Below are 20,314 nucleotides of genomic sequence, written 5' to 3'. Positions count from 1 at the left end.
CAATCTTCTATGTTTCTATGTTTCTAACCCACAAGGCTCAGTATAATAACAGATTAGGCAAGTAGCTCAGTTTTCTTTAATTGCTATAAAAGTTCAGTTCTAGATAATGATTGAAATGATTATGGCTTTTATGGATAAAAACATACTGTTTAATTATTTCCTATTTTAAAATTAAATTAAGGATCATACTAAGGTACTAGAGAAGGACAATAAAAACTATTAAGTATTCAATAAATAGTGCATAAACTTACTACCTCTTCTACCACATCTTTCAGCTGTGGCGAGGGGGGCGTTTGCCCAGGTTCGCCTGGTGCGCCAGTTGCAGCCCTATTTGGACCGGGAGTCATTGCTCACAGTCACTCATGCCCTCATCACCTCAAGGCTCAACTACTGTAACGCTCTCTACATGGGGCTACCTTTGAAAAGTATTCGGAAACTTCAGATCGTGCAGAATGCAGCTGCGAGAGCAATTATGGGCTTCTCTAAGTATGCCCATATTACTCCAACACTCCGCAGTCTGCATTGGCTGTCGATTAGTTTCCAGTCACAATTCAAAGTGTTGGTTATGATCTATAAAGCCCTTCATGGCACCGGACCAGAATATCTTCGGGACCGCCTTCTGCCGCACAAATCCCAGTGACCGGTTAGGTCCCACAGAGTTGGCCTTCTTTGGGTCCCGTCGACTAAACAATGTCATCTGGCGGGACCCAGGGGAAGAGCCTTCTCTGTGGTGGCACCGACCGTCTGGAACCAGCTCCCCCCTGAGATTAGGATTGCCCCCACCCTCCTTGTCTTTCGTAAACTCCTTAAAACCCACCTCTGCCGTCAGGCATGGGGGAATTGAAGCATCTCCCCCTTGCCCATGTTGTTTTGGTGTTTGAATGATTGTGTGCTTCTTTTTTATATATATTGGGGTTGCTTTTATGAATTTTTTAACCTAAAACTGTAATTAGATTGGTAATTATTAGATTTGTCACTACGTACTGTTTTTGCCATTGTTGTGAGCAGTGTTCCCTCTAATTTTTTTGGGGGGTGGGCGGAAAAGTATAATGTCTGAGCGGCAGTCCCTTCGGGATTGGGCGGCACAGAAATAATAAATAAATAAATAAACAAACAAACAAACAAGCAAATAAATAAATAAAAAACCCACCCTGTTTTGCCTCAGAGAATTTCAAAATAAAATACTGTACTGTGTGTCTATAACAGTGAGCTCATAATAGGGCAACTCTATCAATATCAAAATGCCACTTAAATAGTTGAGCTAGTTTCAAACTAGATTTTGATTTTCTTTCTCTCTTCCTTACTCCCATTCTTTTTCTTTTTCTTTTCCTTCCTCTCTTTTTTCTATCTGTTTCTCTCTCTTCCTCTCTTCCTCTCTCTCTCCTTCCCTCTCACTCTTTCCCTCTCGGCTTCTGGGCAGGTTTGGAAAACTCTGAGTTGATGATGATTTTTAAGTGAGCGATTGCTCACTGCTCAGCTTAGAGGGAACTATGGTTGTGAGTCGCCCCGAGTCTGCGGAGAAGGGCGGCACATAAATCCAATAAATCTACTCTAATCTACCTCCACTGCATCCCCTCCTGTGGGGGCAGCATCCCATCACTGGCTATGAGGCAAAATATGTTGTTTTGTATAAATATAAATTCAGCCAGTATACCACAAATGAGAGTAAAATAATGTTTTCCTCCTAGCCTGGGAAGGAAAGAAGGGATACAAATAGCCTTGAAATTATGCACAAATATCTTTTCTGGAATAGGGCAGAATATCTACTACCTCCCTCAACTGGCTCATTCACAAGAAGACAGATGAAAAATGATGAGTTAGATATTGAAGGGAGGGAGCGCCATTCAATTCCATCTAGTGCAACACGCAGTCCATAATCTTTGTTTGGACCTGTCCCTCAGCATTTTGCCAATAGAAACGATTTATGAGAATAGCCTGCTTGAACAAGCAGCAACTAGCTCAGTTTTTCTTCTGAAATGAGAACAAGGCTAGAGGATTTTTTCCCCCTGCTCTCTCTTTCTCTCTCTCCTTTTGGAAATCTAGATAAAAATCTGCAAAACACTGCATGGCTAAGTGAGAAAGTTTGGCTTCTACAAGACATTTTTTACATTCCCACATGTCTCAAATGTCCACAACTTAAGCATAAACAGAATCAGCAGAGATTAAAAAGATCCCAAAGCCTGTATTCGACTTGTCTTTGTTCAAAACAAAGAACCAAGAAACCACCACTAAGAATTCTGGCTTTGTGCCTTTTTTTTTTTTTTGCAGGGGGGGGGGGGTCACCTCTCTTTGGACGTTAGCCAAATTACTTGGGGCACAGGAAGTATTCCGTTCGTATCTGATGGGGGCGGGAAAGCACCAAGAAAATTAAAAAGTCTTGTCAAGAAGTTTAAATGATGCTGTTTTCTTCTTAGGTGCTCGCTAGCATTGATCCAAGTGAATTTCTTGATTTCACCGCATTTGTGAATCAAATCAACATCTGCCCTTCAATCCTTCTTTCTTAGGGAGTGTGATGCAACCTACCGTCTCTTTAAAAAATGGACTGCAATCACTAGTCGCTAGCAGTGAGAGTTCCAGTTGTTGGTTTTGTTGTGTTAATCATAGCAGGTTCCTACCTGAATGGTAGGGGATAGTCCACTGGTAGTAAAAGTTGAGCTGTGCAGCAGCTTCTGGTCTATTATTATTATTATTATTATTATTATTATTATTATTATTATTTATTAGATTTGTATGCCGCCCCGCTCCATAGACTCGGCAGGCTCACAACTACAATAAAACAATGTATAACAAATCTAATAATTTAAACAAACATACCATGCATAAACTGTATAGGCCTGTATAGGAGATGTTTCAATTCCCCCATGCCTGACGGCAGAGGTGGGTTTTAAGGAGTTTATGAAAGGCAAGGAGGGTGGGGGTAATTCTAATCTCCGGGGGGAGCTGGTTCCAGAGGGTCGGGGCCGCCACAGAGAAGGCTCTTCCCCTGATACTAGTAGAAGAGAAACATTAGGACAGGGGACAGAAGGCACTCTGGTGCACTTATGCACACCCCTTATTGACTTCTTAGGAGTCGGGAGAGGTCAACAATGGATAGTCTATGGGTAAAACTTTGGGGGTTAGATGATGATACTACAGAGTCTACTAGTGAGTTCCACGCATCAACAACTAAAGTCGTATTTCCTGCAGTTGAATTTAGAGTGGTTTACTTTAAGTCTGTATCTGTTGTGTGCTCGTGTGTTGTTGTGGTTGAAGCTGAAGTAGTCGTTGTATAAAATAAGTAGTATAAAATACTGTATAAAAATATAGTATAAAATATAAATATAAAAATGTAGTATAAAATAAGTTTATTGAAGGAGAAAAAACCTTGCTGGCTTTCTCTTTTCACTTTATAGCAAATGAAATCGCAAGCCTCGGGGTCATTCGGAACCTCAGATCCAAAGAATTAAAAACAAAATGTAAAGGCCTAAGGAGAAAACCCATTCAGTAGAACAGCAGCAATGGCCTTTTCTTTTTAATCTCTGCACATTTGGAGACTTGGGGGTTAATACTGTCTTTTAGGTTTCCAGCTGTAATTGGATCTTTTGTATGTGCTTTCTGCTGTAGGAATCAACTTAACATTGACATCCTCGTAAAAATTTCCATTAGATTGAGGATAGAATGCTTGTTAAGGCAATGCATGGCTTTGCAATTGATTCACTGAACAGAATCTTATCTAAAATCTTTTTATGTTATGCTATTATATACATGGGGAAACAGTACATTTTTTAAAAAAACACACAAGTACAATCTTCAATGTTTTCTTAATGCACATTGCAGTTTGGAAATGGCCTTCCAATTGCTTAAAGAAACTGTCTTTCCTGTTTACACCTCTTTGTTTCATGTTACCTGAAGTAGACCCAGAGACAGGGTTTTGAGCAATCGGTACTTTTATTCAGCTCAGAGAACAAGTGACAGCTCAGCAAGGTAAAGTGACAATTCAGCGAGTACCGACTGGCTCTGCCTGGAGAAACCGCTTCTTTTATACTTTTGCGGTTCCCGCCAAAGCTAGAGCCGGCCGCGTCTGAGCCAATCAGGAGCGACTTCCTGCTTGGGCTCAGACAGCGCTGGAAAGAGGAACAAACTATTTACAGAGTTACAAGGTAGCCATTTCAGGATACAACACCCCTCCCCTCATAGTTGGACTCATCCATCAAGAAAGCCATGTGACGAAGTTGTCCAATCGGTGAGGCCTCCGAGGCTCTCGCGCTGACCTGCGCAGTTCAATTTCTCCTTCGCCACTGACTGTGGAGGATGGCTCGCCGCTGTTCTCCTGGTGCGGCGGACTTGGCCTGGCAGGCCCAACGAAGGCTTCGGAGGACGAGGATGGCTCGGCGTCGCTGGATGGTTCCCCCTGGCCCGATAAGTCTCTTTGCGTGTTTCTTAGTTCGGGCAATGTACTAAAGTCTGTTGAAGGGGGAGAGTCCATGTCAGCGGGTTGTGGCAATTGATTTTCAGCTCGTTTCCGAATGTGGTCTATGTGTCGTTCTCCCCTGCACTGTTCGGAGAGTCCAATGTGGGTTGTTCTTCAGCCTCATTGGCAGGGACTGAGTTAAAAATTAACATAATTATGTCCCGCCCCCCTCTACCTCCTCAGGTTCAGTCTTAAAAACTCAGTCATAGTGTAGGGACTATGAGTTTTCTTCTCACAGTATGTGAGATTTATAGGATGTTTACTAACAATAATTTTTTCTCCTTTTTTTCCCTTTCTCTATAGGAGGAAGACCTGGATCTCGAGAACCACTGCCCTCCGGGGTATTGTTCTCCGTCTCTTCAATCCCTGAGAGGCCACTGCTCTCCGGAGTATTGCCTTGCTGAAAGGGATCGCTGGATTGGGGTCCCTGACGCCCGCGATCAGACCCCCCCCCCCAACCACTCTTCCAGCGCAACGAGTCTCCGAGTATCGGTTCTTACCGATCAGAGGAGCAATCAGTACACAGAATTTCCCCATGGGGGGAAATCAGCTGTAAGGCGATCCCAGCAGCTCCCAGACAGCGTTCCTGCCGATCGGCAATGGAAAAAGAAAAAAAGATCAGCTGTTCGGAGGCCCTTTGCAGCCACCTTGTTCCCGATCGCTCAGAGGAGCAGAGATCGAAGGAATTGAAGGGGGGGGGTGCAGAAGGTGATTGCCGAGCTGCCCGAAGTTGCGCCCGCCATTTTGGCGCAGGGCCAAAGCCTCTGAGTCCCCCTCCGGCCGTTTGAGAAGCAGAGCTTTTCCCGCCTGATGTCACGGCCGCCATCTTGTTTGCTAAGGGGTCAGAGTGACTAGGCTCTTTTCAGCCTATCCCAGGGCCGCCATCTTGCTTCAGGGCGTTGCCAGGACAACGAAGCTATTATGGGCTTCTACCTAGTATCCAGCCAATCACGAGCAGGAAAAACAGATGACATGTTATTTAGGGGACACCAGCTTCCCTAGTCCACCATTTTACTTGCTTTTAAGCAGTAACCTCGTGTTTTTGGCTCGGTGTTGTTACAAACATGTCTCAATCCAGTCCCAGCGCTCCTGTGCCCTCCTCCTCCAAGAATAAAAGTAAGGACAAGGGGCCCAGCTCAAAATCTAAGGGGAAAAGCTCTCAGTCCTCCAATGCACTAAAGGAGGCTGAGAAGAAAATAAAGGCCCTCGAGGCCCAGCTGGACAAAGCAAAACCAAGACAAGGGCCTAGCCCCTCAGCCATGGTTATTCCACCCGTTTATCAAAGCCCGCTGGGTCCTCCTCCCCTGTCATCGGCCACCTTCGAGGGGCCTCCCTTTCAAAGCGCTGGGGGTCTTTCACCAGACCGCCCATTAAGTGCCCCCCCACCATCTGAGGGATTTCAGAGATCAGAATGGAGCAGGCCTGCCTCTCAACCTCCAGCAGCTACAGCCACATTCACGCCCACAGCAGCAGGGCTCAGGGGCTCTACAGATAACTGGCAAGCCATGTCTCCCTCGGTACAAGACATGATTGCTTCAGCTTATGCACAGGGCATAGCAATTGGGGCCCAACAACAACATCAATCCCCACTGCCACCTCGCCCCAGCAGGCAGGATATCTGGTCAGCTCCTGCACCTGCACCTTCCCTGCATGACTCTTTTCAGGAGGAGCAAGAGTTCAGAGAGGCCTTTTCAGACCCAGAGAATGAGCTGTCGGGGGATGAAGCCACCTTACCAGAACAGCCTGTATTAGCAGGCTTATTCAAGGCACCCCTTTTCAGGGTTCTCCTAAACAAGGCCAGAACCACACTAACTTTGACCAGTGCCCAAAAGACGGCTGACCAGGATGTGGGCACATTACCCGCTTCCAGACTCATTAATGAGCCTCAAAGGGACTCAGAAACTATCCCTGCAGTGCCCATATTTGCAGAAAACATAAAGAGGCCCTGGCAGCAACCAGCAGCAGCTCTGGGTCCCTCAGCTCTGGACAAGAAGCTTTACTCCTTCGATCCAGAAATAGAGGATTTGCTCCAATACCCGGCTGTGGATACTCCGGTTACCTCGCTAATTTCCAATGCCCTGGTTCCATCGGAGATGGCGGATGGTTTGCGGCCCGATGATAGGAAGGCCGAGAACCTGATCCGGAGAATGCACCAGCTATGTGCCTGGTCCTTGAGAGCTGCTATGGCAGCCTCCTTCTTCAACCGGGCCTCAATCCTTTGGCTTCGAGACATCCTCCCCAGGTTGGGCCCGGAGGACGCTCGCCTTCGCCAAGACATTAATAAATTGATCGCCTCCACGGAGTTCTCCGCCGATGCCACCTTGGCTGCTTCTAGGTTTTCATCCAGGGCGAGGGCTACCAACCTTTCCACTCGACGCCTAATATGGCTCCGCTCTTGGCAAGCGGACGCCAAATCGAAATGGCGTCTTGCAACCGCGCCCTACCAAGGGACCACACTTTTTGGAGAATCACTAGATAAAGTCTTGATCGAGGATAAAGACAAGAAAAAGGTGCTGCCAAGGTCGGCGAGGAGGCAAGACAGGCGGGCGGCCCCATACTACAGAAGGCAGCCCTTTCGAGCGGACACGGCCGCACCTGCGGCCTCAAACACCAGGCCATATGGACAGAGCTCCTACACGCAGCCATCCTTCAGGTCCGACAGAACAGGTTATGGAGACAGGAACCGACAGTTCCAACAGCCCCGCAGATCCTTTCGGGGCGGGAACAGAGGAGGGTACCGAAAACAAAAATGACTTACCCATCCAGGTACCCATCGGTGGACGCCTGCAGTCCTTCTCAGGCTCTTGGGCGGCTATTTCCACCGACATTTGGGCGCTAGATACCGTGAAAAATGGTCTGCGCATCAACTTCCTACAGACTCCTCCGGACAGATTCCTACAATGCCCGTCGCTATCTCAACCAAGATGTTCCCTGATTGCCAGGGAAGTACAACACCTGTTGGACATTGGGGCAATAGAACCGGTGCCAGTACATCAACAAGGACAGGGGTTCTACTCTATCGTGTTCTTGGTCCCCAAGACGTCCGGCGGCTACCGCCTGATTCTCAACCTCAAGCAGCTGAACATCTATGTTCGCTACCAACGTTTCAAGATGCATTCCTTACAGTCAATCCTGGCATCCATCCGACACCACGACTGGATGACCTCCATCGACCTCAAAGAGGCGTACCTGCACGTACCAGTTCATCCACATCATCGACGTTTCCTCCGCTTTTGTATACAGGACTATCATTTCCAGTACAGGGCAATGCCCTTCGGACTTTCATCGGCCCCCAGAGCTTTCACCAAGCTTCTGGATGTACTGACAGCCGACCTGAGAACCAGATCCATTCGTCTCATGGCCTATCTGGACGACGTAATCATCTTGTCCAGCAGCCCTCAACAGGCCAGACTAGATCTACAACGGACAATACGTTCTCTAGAGACCTGTGGTTTCACGATCAACTATGTGAAAAGCCACCTGAATCCAACCAAACAGCTCTTACATTTGGGAACTCTGATAGACTCTGCAGCCGGAATCGTTTACCTGTCATCAGAGAGGCAGCAGAGGGTGAGGACGCTGATAGCTTCTATTCAGCACCGCACCAGGGTCCCCTTGGCCCTTCTATCCCAGCTGCTAGGAGTCTTCATCTCCTGCATCAGCATCGTCCCATGGGCGCGGCTGCATGCCCGCCCGCTTCAATGGCTCCTCCTCCCCTTCCAAAGAGCACGCATGAGCCACTCCAAACACCAGGTACGTCTCACGTTACCCGTCCGTCACTCTCTGCCCTGGTGGACGTCCCAAGCGCTGACCAGAGGCTCTCCCTTCCTACACCATCGGGAGGTGACGATCACTACAGATGCGAGCCTCTCCGGCTGGGGAGCACATTGCGGCTCCAGAGTGGCCCAGGGTCTCTGGACAGCAGACGACCTGAGGGACCCCAATATCAACTTACTAGAACTAAGGGCAGTCTTCAAGGCACTCCACTCCTTCAAAGACCGGGTAGAGGGACAGCATGTCCTCGTCATGACGGACAACGTAGCAACAAGGGCCCATATAAATCATCAGGGAGGTACGAGGTCGGGCCGTTTGATGGAGGAGGCTCACTCCCTGATGTCTTGGGCGGAAACACACCTGGTCTCGATCCAAGCAGAACACATCTCAGGATCAGACAACACCCAGGCGGATTGGTTGAGCCGCACAACCATCGACCCGGGGGAATGGTCATTGAACCCGGAGGTTTTCCAGGACATTATACACCGTTATGGGGAACCGGTAGTGGACCTGTTCGCGACCCACCTCAACAACCAAGTGGTCCGATTCTACTCCCGGTTCCCGTGCCCGGGAGCCGACCGTATCAATGCGCTCCTCTCCCCATGGCCAAGGGGTCTACTCTACGCCTTCCCTCCGACTTGCCTTCTACCCAGGGTAGTCTCCAAGATACTCTCGGAGCAGGCGGAGGTGATTCTCGTCGCCCCCTTTTGGCCCAGACGACCATGGTTCGCGGACTTGATGGACCTCTCAACCTCCCCGCCATGGAGGATCCCATACCACAGACTCTCCCTCACCCAGGGGTCGTTGGTGCACCCAGAGCCTCAGTGGTGGAGGCTTGCCGTGTGGAGATTGAGGGGGACCGCTTGAGGGCAGAATCCCTGTCGGAAAAGGTCATCCATACCATCCAATCGGCTCGACGCCCGTCAACGACTCGCATTTACCAAGCGACATGGGCAGCGTTTTGTAGATTCTGCAGAGCTCGAGAGATCCCCCCTCGCTCAGCCTCCATCTTACATCTATTAGACTTCCTACAGAAGGGGCTGGACGAAGGGCTGACCCCAAACACCCTTCGCAGGCAGGTGGCAGCTATCGCCACGGTCTTAAGACCAGACCCCCTTCGACCGATTTCCCATCATCCATGGGTTAAAGACTTTCTCCGAGGAGCCTCGAATCTTTCTCCTCCAGTTATCCATCACTTCCCATCCTGGGATTTGACTTTGGTCTTACAGGCCCTTACAGGACCTCCTTTTGAACCACTGAGAGAAATCACGCTTCGCCTTCTATCAATCAAAGTAGCGTTCTTAGTGGCCATCACATCTGCTCGCAGGGTGTCGGAACTCGCGGCATTGTCAGTCCGGCCGGACCTTTGCGTGTTCCACCCAGATCGGGTTACTCTTCGGTTAGATCCCAGCTTTCTGCCGAAGGTCAACACAAGATTTCATAGATCCCAGGACATAATATTACCGGACTTCTGTACCCACGGTTCACACCCGTCAGTCTTACGCTGGCACAAAGTGGACGTCCGTAGAGCTCTAAAGATTTACATTCGACGGACCAGCTCTTTCAGGAAATCAGAAGCATTATTCGTTTCCTTCTTCCCAGGATCCATGGGCAACAAGGTGTCCTCTAAAACTATCAGCCGATGGATCCGGTCCTGCATTATGGAGGCATACAGGACACGTGGGACACCTTTGCCAAGGACAATCACGGCTCACTCTACCAGAAGTGCAGCCACCACTGCCGCCTGGAACACACAGGCGTCAATCGATGACATCTGTCGGGCCGCAACCTGGGCGGCCCCCACGACTTTCATCAGACACTACCGTATAGACTCATTCGCTTCATCGGAAGCGGCATTCGGTCGCAGAGTGCTGCAACGGGTTTGTGTTCAGACACCCCTGGTCCAGCCTATCCCGCCCTAGTTGGTTTGCTTGGGTATATCCCACATTGGACTCTCCGAACAGTGCAGGGGAGAAGGACCGTTGAACTTACCTGAACGGTCTTCTCGCTGCACTGTGAGGAGAGTCCAAACCCTCCCGGCTTCTTGGCCCAGGGGTTCAGTTCGTTACCAGTTTAACTTCTTAGTTAATAAAATTGGTTTGTTTACACTATTCCTTCGTTTTTCTTGACTGAACCTGAGGAGGTAGAGGGGGGCGGGACATAATTATGTTAATTTTTAACTCAGTCCCTGCCAATGAGGCTGAAGAACAACCCACATTGGACTCTCCTCACAGTGCAGCGAGAAGACCGTTCAGGTAAGTTCAACGGTCCTTTCCACAAACGACCATCCTCTAGTTTAACAACATAAGTCTTGGGTGCGTTTTGCTTAACAATAATTCCCTTCATCCAGTTTACATTTCCATCAAAACATTTTACATATACATTTTGTCCCAAATACATTTCTCTTTCTGGTTTCATACACATTTGGTTATTATTAACACAGAACCTTGGATTTAACCTGTCTAATGGTGACCTCAACTTCCTTCCCATCAATAACTCTGCAGGGCTTACATGTGTGTGCGAGTTAGGGGTAATGTGCTGGGTTAGTAAGAATTGGTCCAAGTTTTGTTGCACATCCCCAGGGCCTGACCTGTGCAATGCCTCCTTTGCCACCCGTACGTAACGTTCTGCCAACCCGTTAGCCCAGGGCGAGTAAGGCGAGATGAGGGCATGCCTGACCCCTAGGCCATCTAGGAATAATTCGAATTGCCTGGCTGTTAGCTGTGGCCCATTGTCAGACACTAAGAGATCAGGGCAACCATGGGATGCAAACAGTCTGCTCAATACCTTGATAGTGGCACTTGTGGTTATGTTGTTCATTGCTATTATTTCCAACCATTTGGAGAAGGCATCAACCACTATTAAAAAATACTGAGACCCCACTGGGCCAGCAAAATCAATGTGGATCCTAGACCAAGGACCAGCAGGCTGTTCCCACTCAGCCGGAGTTGTTTTGGGGGGACTGGGCCTTGATTCTTGGCACGGGTCACACTTTGAAACCCAACTTTCAATATCAGCATCTAGCCCTGGCCACCATAAATGCCCCCTTGCTAGGCTCTTCATCCTGACAATCCCAGGATGGCCCACGTGTAACATTTTGAGTACCTTTTCCCTTAGGCGTTTGGGGATGATCACTCTATCCCCCCACAGCAAACAACCTTTTACATATGATAATTCAAGCCTTTTGTTTTTAAAATCACACAATTCAGGTTTAACAATATCATTTTGCCATCCCTTTAGAACACAGTTCACCACTTGTTTAAGGATTTGATCTTGCTGCGTGTGTGCAGCTACCTCTTTTGCTGTGGTTAGTGGGTTTTCCTCGAGTTCTATCATTAGCACATCTGTGGAAGGAACAGGGTCTTCCACTAAGTCTGCTATGGGGCATCTGCTGAGGCCGTCTGCATGATTGATTTCCTTCCCCCCCTTGTGGGTGAGCTCATACTGATACCCTGAGAGGAAAAGAGCCCATCTGATTAGTCTTGGAGACATAAAAGGTGGAGTGGGCTTGTTGGGGGCTAGCAGGCCTAGTAGGGGTTTGTGGTCAGTGACTAGCTCAAAGCTCCTTCCAAAAATGTAATTGTGAAACTTCTTCACCCCTGCCACTAATGCTAGAGCCTCCTTGTCTAACTGGCTATAATTCCTCTCTGTGCTGGTCATGGTTCTTGAAAAAAATGCTATTGGGGCCTCTGTCTTATTAGGTAGAACGTGAGCTAAGACTCCTCCTATGCCGTACGGCGAAGCGTCGCAGGTGAGCCTAATGGGTAGTGAAGCACTATATTGGACTACTACACTTTTCGAAGTTAATAAATTTTTTATTTGAGAAAAAGCTTCACGTTCAGTTTTCCCCCATGTCCAGCGGGCTTCCTTCTGGAGTAAACGATGGAGAGGCTCTGCTACTGTTGCCTTCTGCTTTAAAAAAACGGAATAAAAATTAAGGAGGCCCAAAAATGCCTGCAACTCATTCTTATCTCGTGGCTCTGGGGCTTCTCTAATTGCTCTCAGCTTCTCTGTTGTGGGGTGGATACCTTCTTTATCTATTTTATACCCAAGGAATTCAATACTGTTAGTTCCCCAGACACATTTATCAGGCTTGATTCGTAACCCTTTGTCCTGTAGCCTCTTAAGTACTTCCCTTATTCTTTTGTTCACTTGTTCCTGGTTTTCCCCTGCAATTAAGATGTCATCAAAATATGGAATTGCCCCATTTACCCCTGACAATAGGCGTTCCATGATGCTCTGGAATATTCCTGGGGCTATGCTTACCCCAAACTGTAACCTCGTGCATTTGAAAGCCCCCCTGTGCGTTACAATCGTTTGAGCGTTTGCTGTTTGTTCATCGACCGGAAGTTGCTGGTAAGCCTGCGCCAGGTCGATCTTTGCGAACCTTTTTCCCTCCCCCAGGGAGTGTAAGAGTTGTTGCACAACCGGGATGGGGTAGGGGTGGTGTTGGAGTGCCTTATTCAGGGTTGATTTGTAATCAGCGCAAACTCTTAAAGAGCCATCTGGCTTCAGGGGTGTCACTATGGGAGTTTCCCATGGCCCCTGTTCCACAGGGACCAAAATACCTTGACTAATGAGTTTGTCCAGCTGCATGTCTAGCTTGGGGAGAAGCGGAAGGGGGACCCTGCGAGGTTTCAGTCTAACCGGTGGGACCTTGGGGTCAATAGAGAAAGATATAGGGGGTCCCTTATACAATCCCAAGGTGGGGCTGAACACTTCAGGGAACTCTTTCACAAAGTTAGGCATATTATCACAGTTTACATTACACACACCCGAAATTTCGATCCCCAACGGTTCCATCCACGCTAGACCCAGCAGGGAGTGTTTGGCCCCCGTCACAATAAGCATGGGAAGGGTACATTTAACATTCTTAAATGCAATAGGTACATTTGCTGTTCCCAGGACCGAGATTACCCCCCCTTGGAAGTCTCTGATCACCAAAGAGGTTTGAGTTAGGTCAGCCTTAGACACATTAGGCATATATAGTTTAAATTTTTCCCAGGGCATGATGGTATATCTCGAGCCCGTATCCAGCTCCATTGAGCAAGGCTGGTTATTTAGTAACAATGAGATAACAATTTTAGCCCCCTTTTTGGTTGCCGTGTTATTCACGGAAAATTGAGAGTTACCTCTATTGTAGTCGCGGTTAGCGGTTGAGTAGTTCCTTTGACCCGAGTTGCGGAACGGTCTCCTTTCTCGCGATTGGGGGGGCTGGTTTTGAGGTCGCTGGTATTGTTGTGTGGCAAAAGTTTCTTCTGGTGCCGTTGCCCTGCATGCGATGGCGATGTGGCCTCTCCGGTTGCAACGGCGGCAAGTAGCGTCTCGGAAGGGGCATCGATGGCGCTGGTGATTTCCCCGGCAGCCCGCGCAGGGGGCTGGGTGAGTAGCTCTAGGGTGTCTCGGCTGGTCTTGCAGGAGGAGGCAGTTGTCCCCGTTGCTAGTTGGCTGGCTGAGGTCGTCTGTTCCCACGGCGCTGGGAGACTCGGCGTCGATTTTGGCAATGATTTCTCGCCTTCCGTGCTCTTTTAATTCTCTTGCCGCTGCGTCGGCTGCTTCCGCAGTCTGCGCTAATTTAATTACGGTTTGTAGAGTCGGCTCTTCTTCGGTGAGGAGTTTATTTCTCACTGTGTTGCTCTTCATGCCGAAAACCAAGGCGTCGGTGAGGCGAGCTTCCGGGTCTTTAAACTTGCATTGAGCAAGTACCGTTCGAAGCCGCGTTGTAAATTGGCTGATCGACTCGGTTTCCCTCTGAGCCATCATGTGGAATTGATGCCGGTAAACCATGGCTGGTCTGGTTGGTTTGAAATGGCTCGCTAGTTTCTGTTGAAGTACGTCCCACGCTGTGGTTCTTGCTTGTTCTGGTTCGGTGAGAGTTTGGGCAAGTCTACGGATCTCTGCGCCGCAGTAGTTGAGAAAAATAGCCCGTCTGCGATCGGCTCCGGCGTCCTGCATTCCCGCCGCCTCGAGGAAGATCTCGAAGGTGGCCATGTACTCGTCCCATGTCATTTTCTCGGGATCGAAGAGTTCCGGAGCCTGGCCGATCTGGATTTTGTCCATGTTGCACGCGAAGTTTCTTCCGTTCGTTCGTCGCCAGTGAAGTAGACCCAGAGACAGGGTTTTGAGCAATCGGTACTTTTATTCAGCTCAGAGAACAAGTGACAGCTCAGCAAGGTAAAGTGACAATTCAGCGAGTACCGACTGGCTCTGCCTGGAGAAACCGCTTCTTTTATACTTTTGCGGTTCCCGCCAAAGCTAGAGCCGGCCGCGTCTGAGCCAATCAGGAGCGACTTCCTGCTTGGGCTCAGACAGCGCTGGAAAGAGGAACAAACTATTTACAGAGTTACAAGGTAGCCATTTCAGGATACAACATTACCAGTAATTGAAAAAAAGTGTCATTTGTTATGGAATCACACACCTGTATTGACACCTTAAATTCAATCCAGAATCTTTATATTTGATCAGCGATGAGCCAACTACTCTCTATGATGAATGTTATGGAATAATGAGTGCTCTAAAGAGCTATTATAAAAATGGATTTTACAGAAATCTAAAAAGATTTTGGGGGGAAAACCCTTGTATGATTAAATCAAGCTACCTAAGAAAGCTGGGGCAGAGCTACATCATATAAAATACCCTCAAATCATTCTACTGACATTATTTTGTTTCAAAATGAATGTTTCCACCCTTCTGGCTGTTTTTATAATGGATCTCTTGTGTTAAAATACATGACTGAAGTCTAAAAGGCTTAAAACTTGATTGAATCATGTCATTTTTATTAGCATTAGTAGTAGCACTTCATAAAAAAATTTATGCAACTCCATTCTCTCTCTGGAACCTTCCAAATGAATAGAGCCTTAGATGTTTCCTTGGGAAAAAAATCCATAGGATTTTTAAAACTTCAGAAGTTTGTAAAATGCTAAGCCAAACAAGGGTTTTTGAGTTTCTTATTTTATTTTGTTTTTTCTTTCCTTTTATGTGTTTAGAATATTTGCCAAAAACATAATTTCTGATGGTGCATCCTACTGGAAATGTGTAAATGTATATATACACACAAAAGTATAAATCTCTGTGACCATATACACATATAGAATGTGGAAAATAATGAATTGTGGGTGGTCTTTGGATTATTAGGTGGTTTTTCTCTTAAGCACATATAGCTCCCAGGTTTTACAAAGTCTGCCTAGGAGAACATAAAATTCTGGCAGTTTCATTCAATCCCCAAAGTTTTTTATTTTCACTTTAGAACACAATGATTTCTCTTTACCGTAATTCATTTATTTCCCAGATGTGAATAACAAGGCAGTACAGTAATACCTCGTCTTACAAACTTAATTGGCTCCGGAAGTAGGTTCATAAGGTGAAAGGTTTGTAAGACGAAACATTGTTTCCCATAGGAAACAATGCAAAAGCAATTAATGTGTGCAAAGGGGGGAAAAATTGCAAAATGGCGCTCTGCTGGGCACCGCCGCCTGGCTGTCACCTTTTAAAACAGCCGGGGGGCTTCTCGGCGTTCTCCCGAACCCAAACCCGAACCCAAACTTTTCAAGTTCGGGAGGCCACCGAGAAGGGCCGCTGCCTGGCTGTCACCTTCTGAAACAGCCAGGGGGCTTCTTGGTGTTCTCCCGAACGCCAAACCCGGACGTTCGGGTTCGGGTTCTGGAGGCCGCCGAGAAGCGCCTGACTGTTTCAGAAGGTGACAGCCGGGCAGCGCTGCCCGGCAGAGCACCATTTTTCCAATCGGCGGCGGCTTTTTCGGCCAATCTGGAGGCTGGAAAGGAGGTGGGGAATCCCAATAGGGAATTCCATGGGTGGAGCTTTGATGTCACAAAGACATCCTACCTGGAGGCCACGTTTCGGCCAGCGGAGCACCATTTTGTGATCTGCGGTGGGTTCGTAAGCCGAAAAAAGTTCGTAAGAACAGGCAAAAAAAACCCGGGTTCGTATCACAAGGAGTTCGTAAGAAGAGGCAAAAAAATTCTGAACCCCGGGTTCGTATCACGAGGGGTTCGTATCACGAGGGGTTCGTATCACGAGGGGTTCGTATCATGAGGTACCACTGTATTTAGCAAGACTTCCCATCACATGCTCCTTGACAAACATACAATACTGTACAGGGATTTTTTAATATACCAGTATGTACAGGATTGCTGCTAAAACCTTTTTCAAGCTTTCTTCCTACTTCCAAATTTTCATGGTGTAACACAGTAGTGAGCTCTAAATCACGTCACTACTGTTTCTTGCGTGCACTTGCTTGCTCACACAATGCTTCTACACATGCGCAGAAGCTTCTGTGCATGCATAGAAGCGCCTCGAGTGGGTGAATGGAGCCACCCACTGCTGCTGCTATTACCAGTTTACAGAACTGGGCGAAACCCAGAGCAACCCACCACTGGTGTAAAACCAATTATTTTCTCATCCTTCCTACCAGTGGCGTAACGTAGATTTAGTTTGGGATGGAACAAATAGTTTCAAATAGTCTAAGCAAGTAGTAGTTTTGGTGCTCCTGCTGCTAATAATAAATGTAATTTTTCAGTTTTTGAATATCATGTTGTTGTTTTTGCATGGGTAAAACTTTTCACATTGTTTGGAACATATCCAGAGGGAGGCCAAAATACTGTTTTTCCTGCGGAAAAATTGAAGAAATTGGGTATGTTTAACTGAAGAAAAAATGTTTAGACATGATATGATAAACATAAATGACTAAGCAGTGAAAGAATAAAAGAATCCAAACTATTTGAAAGTCTTTCAGTACTTCTTGTCAGTGAAATGAGGTCAACTCTTCTTTGTCAAAGTTTTTAATCTAGATATTGATGGTTGATACCAGTGGTCAGTGAATTATTTGCAGGGTGACTTACCTTTTTATCCTGTTACAACAAAATAGACTTTGAAGATAACTCCCCAGAGTTTTAAAATTCAGTTGGAAATTGCAAAAATGAACTAAAACCAAGTAATTAGTTAATCAAATGCACTTGATGCATTAACCGGCCTTGTGCTAAAATAATTGGTCCACTTAATCCTGTGCCATCTAACCTGTTCTTCTCTAATTTAATTCTCTTTACCAGTGCTGGGATTCCAGCTCCAAATTGCAGAGCCGGTATATAGTCCCAATGCAATTAAATAATGCATCAGGATAAGGAAGCCCAAATTGTGATTGGCAGGCATTGTCCCAGCATAAACTGATATCCTTTGGACTATCAATGGCTGGGATTGAACTTGAAGTCTTTGGCGTGCAGATTTGTCATACCACAATTTATGCTATGCTTTATTTATGCATAATTTATCATTAATTTCAATTACTGTGTATAAGAAAAAACATCCAATCATTTGCTCAGTTAGATAAAGAAGCTTGTGGTCAATTGAGGCAGCTTCTCACATAGCTCAATCCTATGGGTATTTCTCTTCACTGGAGCTACTAGAACACTCCTGGCAGTGCGCGTGGCCACAAGTACATCAGGTGGGAAGGCGGGTGCATGTGTCTGTCGGTGTGCAATTCAGCTTTTGCACATGTGCCAGAAACCAAATCATGTGTAAGGATATGCGCGTGCGTGAGATGTCAGTGATTTTTGCCAAGATTTTTGCTTCCGTGCATGCATAGAAGTAAAAAAACCACCAAAAATGGGCAAAATCTTGCATGCGAGAACATCCTTGCATGAGATTTTGTTTCCGGTGTATATGCAGAAGCCAAATCTCATGCAGGCATGGCCACGTCAGGGGTGCGGATATGTGTGTGCATCTTCATTTCCACTAACAGATTGCCGATTCCACCCATATCAGGTGCAACCCGCTACTGCTGGCTGCCTTGAGATCTATAAAATTGGTGTACTGTATACAGATAGATTTGATAGGTTTTTTTTCAATCAGAGCATGGAGAACTAAGCACCTATCTATGGTGCCTCTCCTCAAGAGATGGGTTCCTCCCAGTTGGGACCATTTTGCCTGAACTGGTACCAAACCGCTGGTGATGTCACAATGACATCACAGAACTGGTTCAGTTGGTGCCGATCTGTGGAGTCTGCCATCTTTTTTTAAAAAAATTGGATTTTTAAATGTCTTTGGGAGGGGGTTCCCCAGGTTTTTTTCTTCTGTGCTTGTGCAGAAGCTGAATTTCCAGCACTGCATATGTGTTGCCATCTTGGTTTTGGATATTTTGGTGGTAGAGGTTGGATGCGCCAAACACACACAGACCTGTGCAACACAGCCACACAGTGCAGGAGAAAGCAAACCAGAAGCAAGGTAGCAGTTGGCAGTTCTGTGTTAGCAAAAACTTCAGAAGAGAAGGATTTAGGGGTAGTGATTTCTGACAGTCTCAAAATGGGTGAACAGTGTGGTCGGGCGGTAGGAAAGGCAAGTAGGATGCTTGGCTGCATAGCTAGGGGTATAACAAGCAGGAAGAGGGAGATTGTGATCCCCTTATATAGAGCGCTGGTGAGACCACATTTGGAGTACTTTGTTCAGTTCTGGAGACCTCACCTACAAAAAGATATTGACAAAATTGAACGGGTCCAAAGACGGGCTACAAGAATGGTGGAAGGTCTTAAGTATAAAACGTATCAGGAAAGACTGAATGAACTCAATCTGTATAGTCTGGAAGACAGAAGGAAAAGGGGGGACATGATCGAAACATTTAAATATGTTAAAGGGTTAAATAGGGTTCAGGAGGGAAGTGTTTTTAACAGGAAAGTGAACACAAGAACAAGGGGACACAATCTGAAGTTAGTTGGGGGAAAGATCAAAGGCAACATGAGAAAATATTATTTTACTGAAAGAGTAGTAGATCCTTGGAACAAACTTCCAGCAGACGTGGTTGGGAAATCCACAGTAACTGAATTTAAACATGCCTGGGATAAACATATATCCATCCTAAGATAAAATACAGGAAATAGTAAAAGGGCAGACTAGATGGACCAAGAGGTCTTTTTCTGCCGTCAGTCTTCTATGTTTCTATGTTTCTAAGGTAAATTGGAAGCCATCTCTGCTCTCCATTCTCTAAATCCAGCTTGCTTTTCAGCGATCAAGTTCTCAAGATCCAGCCACTCCTTTAGTTTATCTTGAAGGTGTTTTGCATAAAGTTGGCTGATTATATATTTAGTGGACTTATTGGTCTATAATTGTCAGGGTCAACTCCCTTTCCCTTTTTAAAAATTGGGACAATTGCCAAGCTACAAGTTACAATTGTCAATTTTACATAATATGTTTTTTAGAATTTAGAAATAATTTGTCATGAACTACTGAGTCGAAGGCTTTATAGAAGTCAACGTAAATTGCATCTATTGATTTACCCTGATAGAGATGTGTAGCCCATACGTTTTTACAGTGAAGGAGTTGCAGGATGCAAGATAATTTTTTTCTGAAACCATATTGTTTATTAGAAATTAGGTTGCTAGTTTCTAGATGGCTTGATTCATTTAAATTGCTGGTCTCTCAGATTTATTTCCTTTATGCAAGCATTACAAATAATTACTCAATTTCCCTTCCTCTATCCATCCCTCTGTTTCCCCAAGGATTCTTGAACTTTAGATAAGCTATAACTGCTTTTCTTAGTCTTGCTGTTTTTCCTTACACTTAGGGTTTTCTTGATTTCCAGCATAACTGAAAAGGAGAACAATAGTTAAGAGGAAAGGATGTTCAACAGGAGTAGGGTAAAAATAAGGCCAGAGAAGTTGTAATAGTTTTCTCTCTTGTCTCGGGGGATTTATAAGATAATCTCAGAAATAACCTTATTAAAGGGACTTCTGATCATGCACACAATAGCCACAGAATGGTTCAATTGACTACTGTTGGTAGAGTTTGCTCTGAAATGCCAAAATAAATGCTTAAAGTCATCCGAGAAGTTGTTGCTTTTTGTTCAATGATAACAACCATGTCATCATTAGCATATAGCTTTAATTACATTAGAAAAATTACATTAAGCTATTTTATATATTTAGATCTCAGAGGAAGTTTCTCCCATCAACTTATTGTGGCTCAGATGCTTGGGCCAAATCCAATTAGACATTGCAAACTTCATTTCCACTGAAATGCAATCAATTCTAACTTATTTTCAGATCACAAAGCTTTCTCTAATTGTTAGCACCAGCCTCTCCTGAA

The sequence above is a fragment of the Erythrolamprus reginae genome, chromosome 3 (genome assembly GCF_031021105.1).
Source record: "Erythrolamprus reginae isolate rEryReg1 chromosome 3, rEryReg1.hap1, whole genome shotgun sequence".
NCBI lineage: Eukaryota > Metazoa > Chordata > Lepidosauria > Squamata > Dipsadidae > Erythrolamprus > Erythrolamprus reginae.
This window is presented reverse-complemented; position numbering follows the sequence as displayed.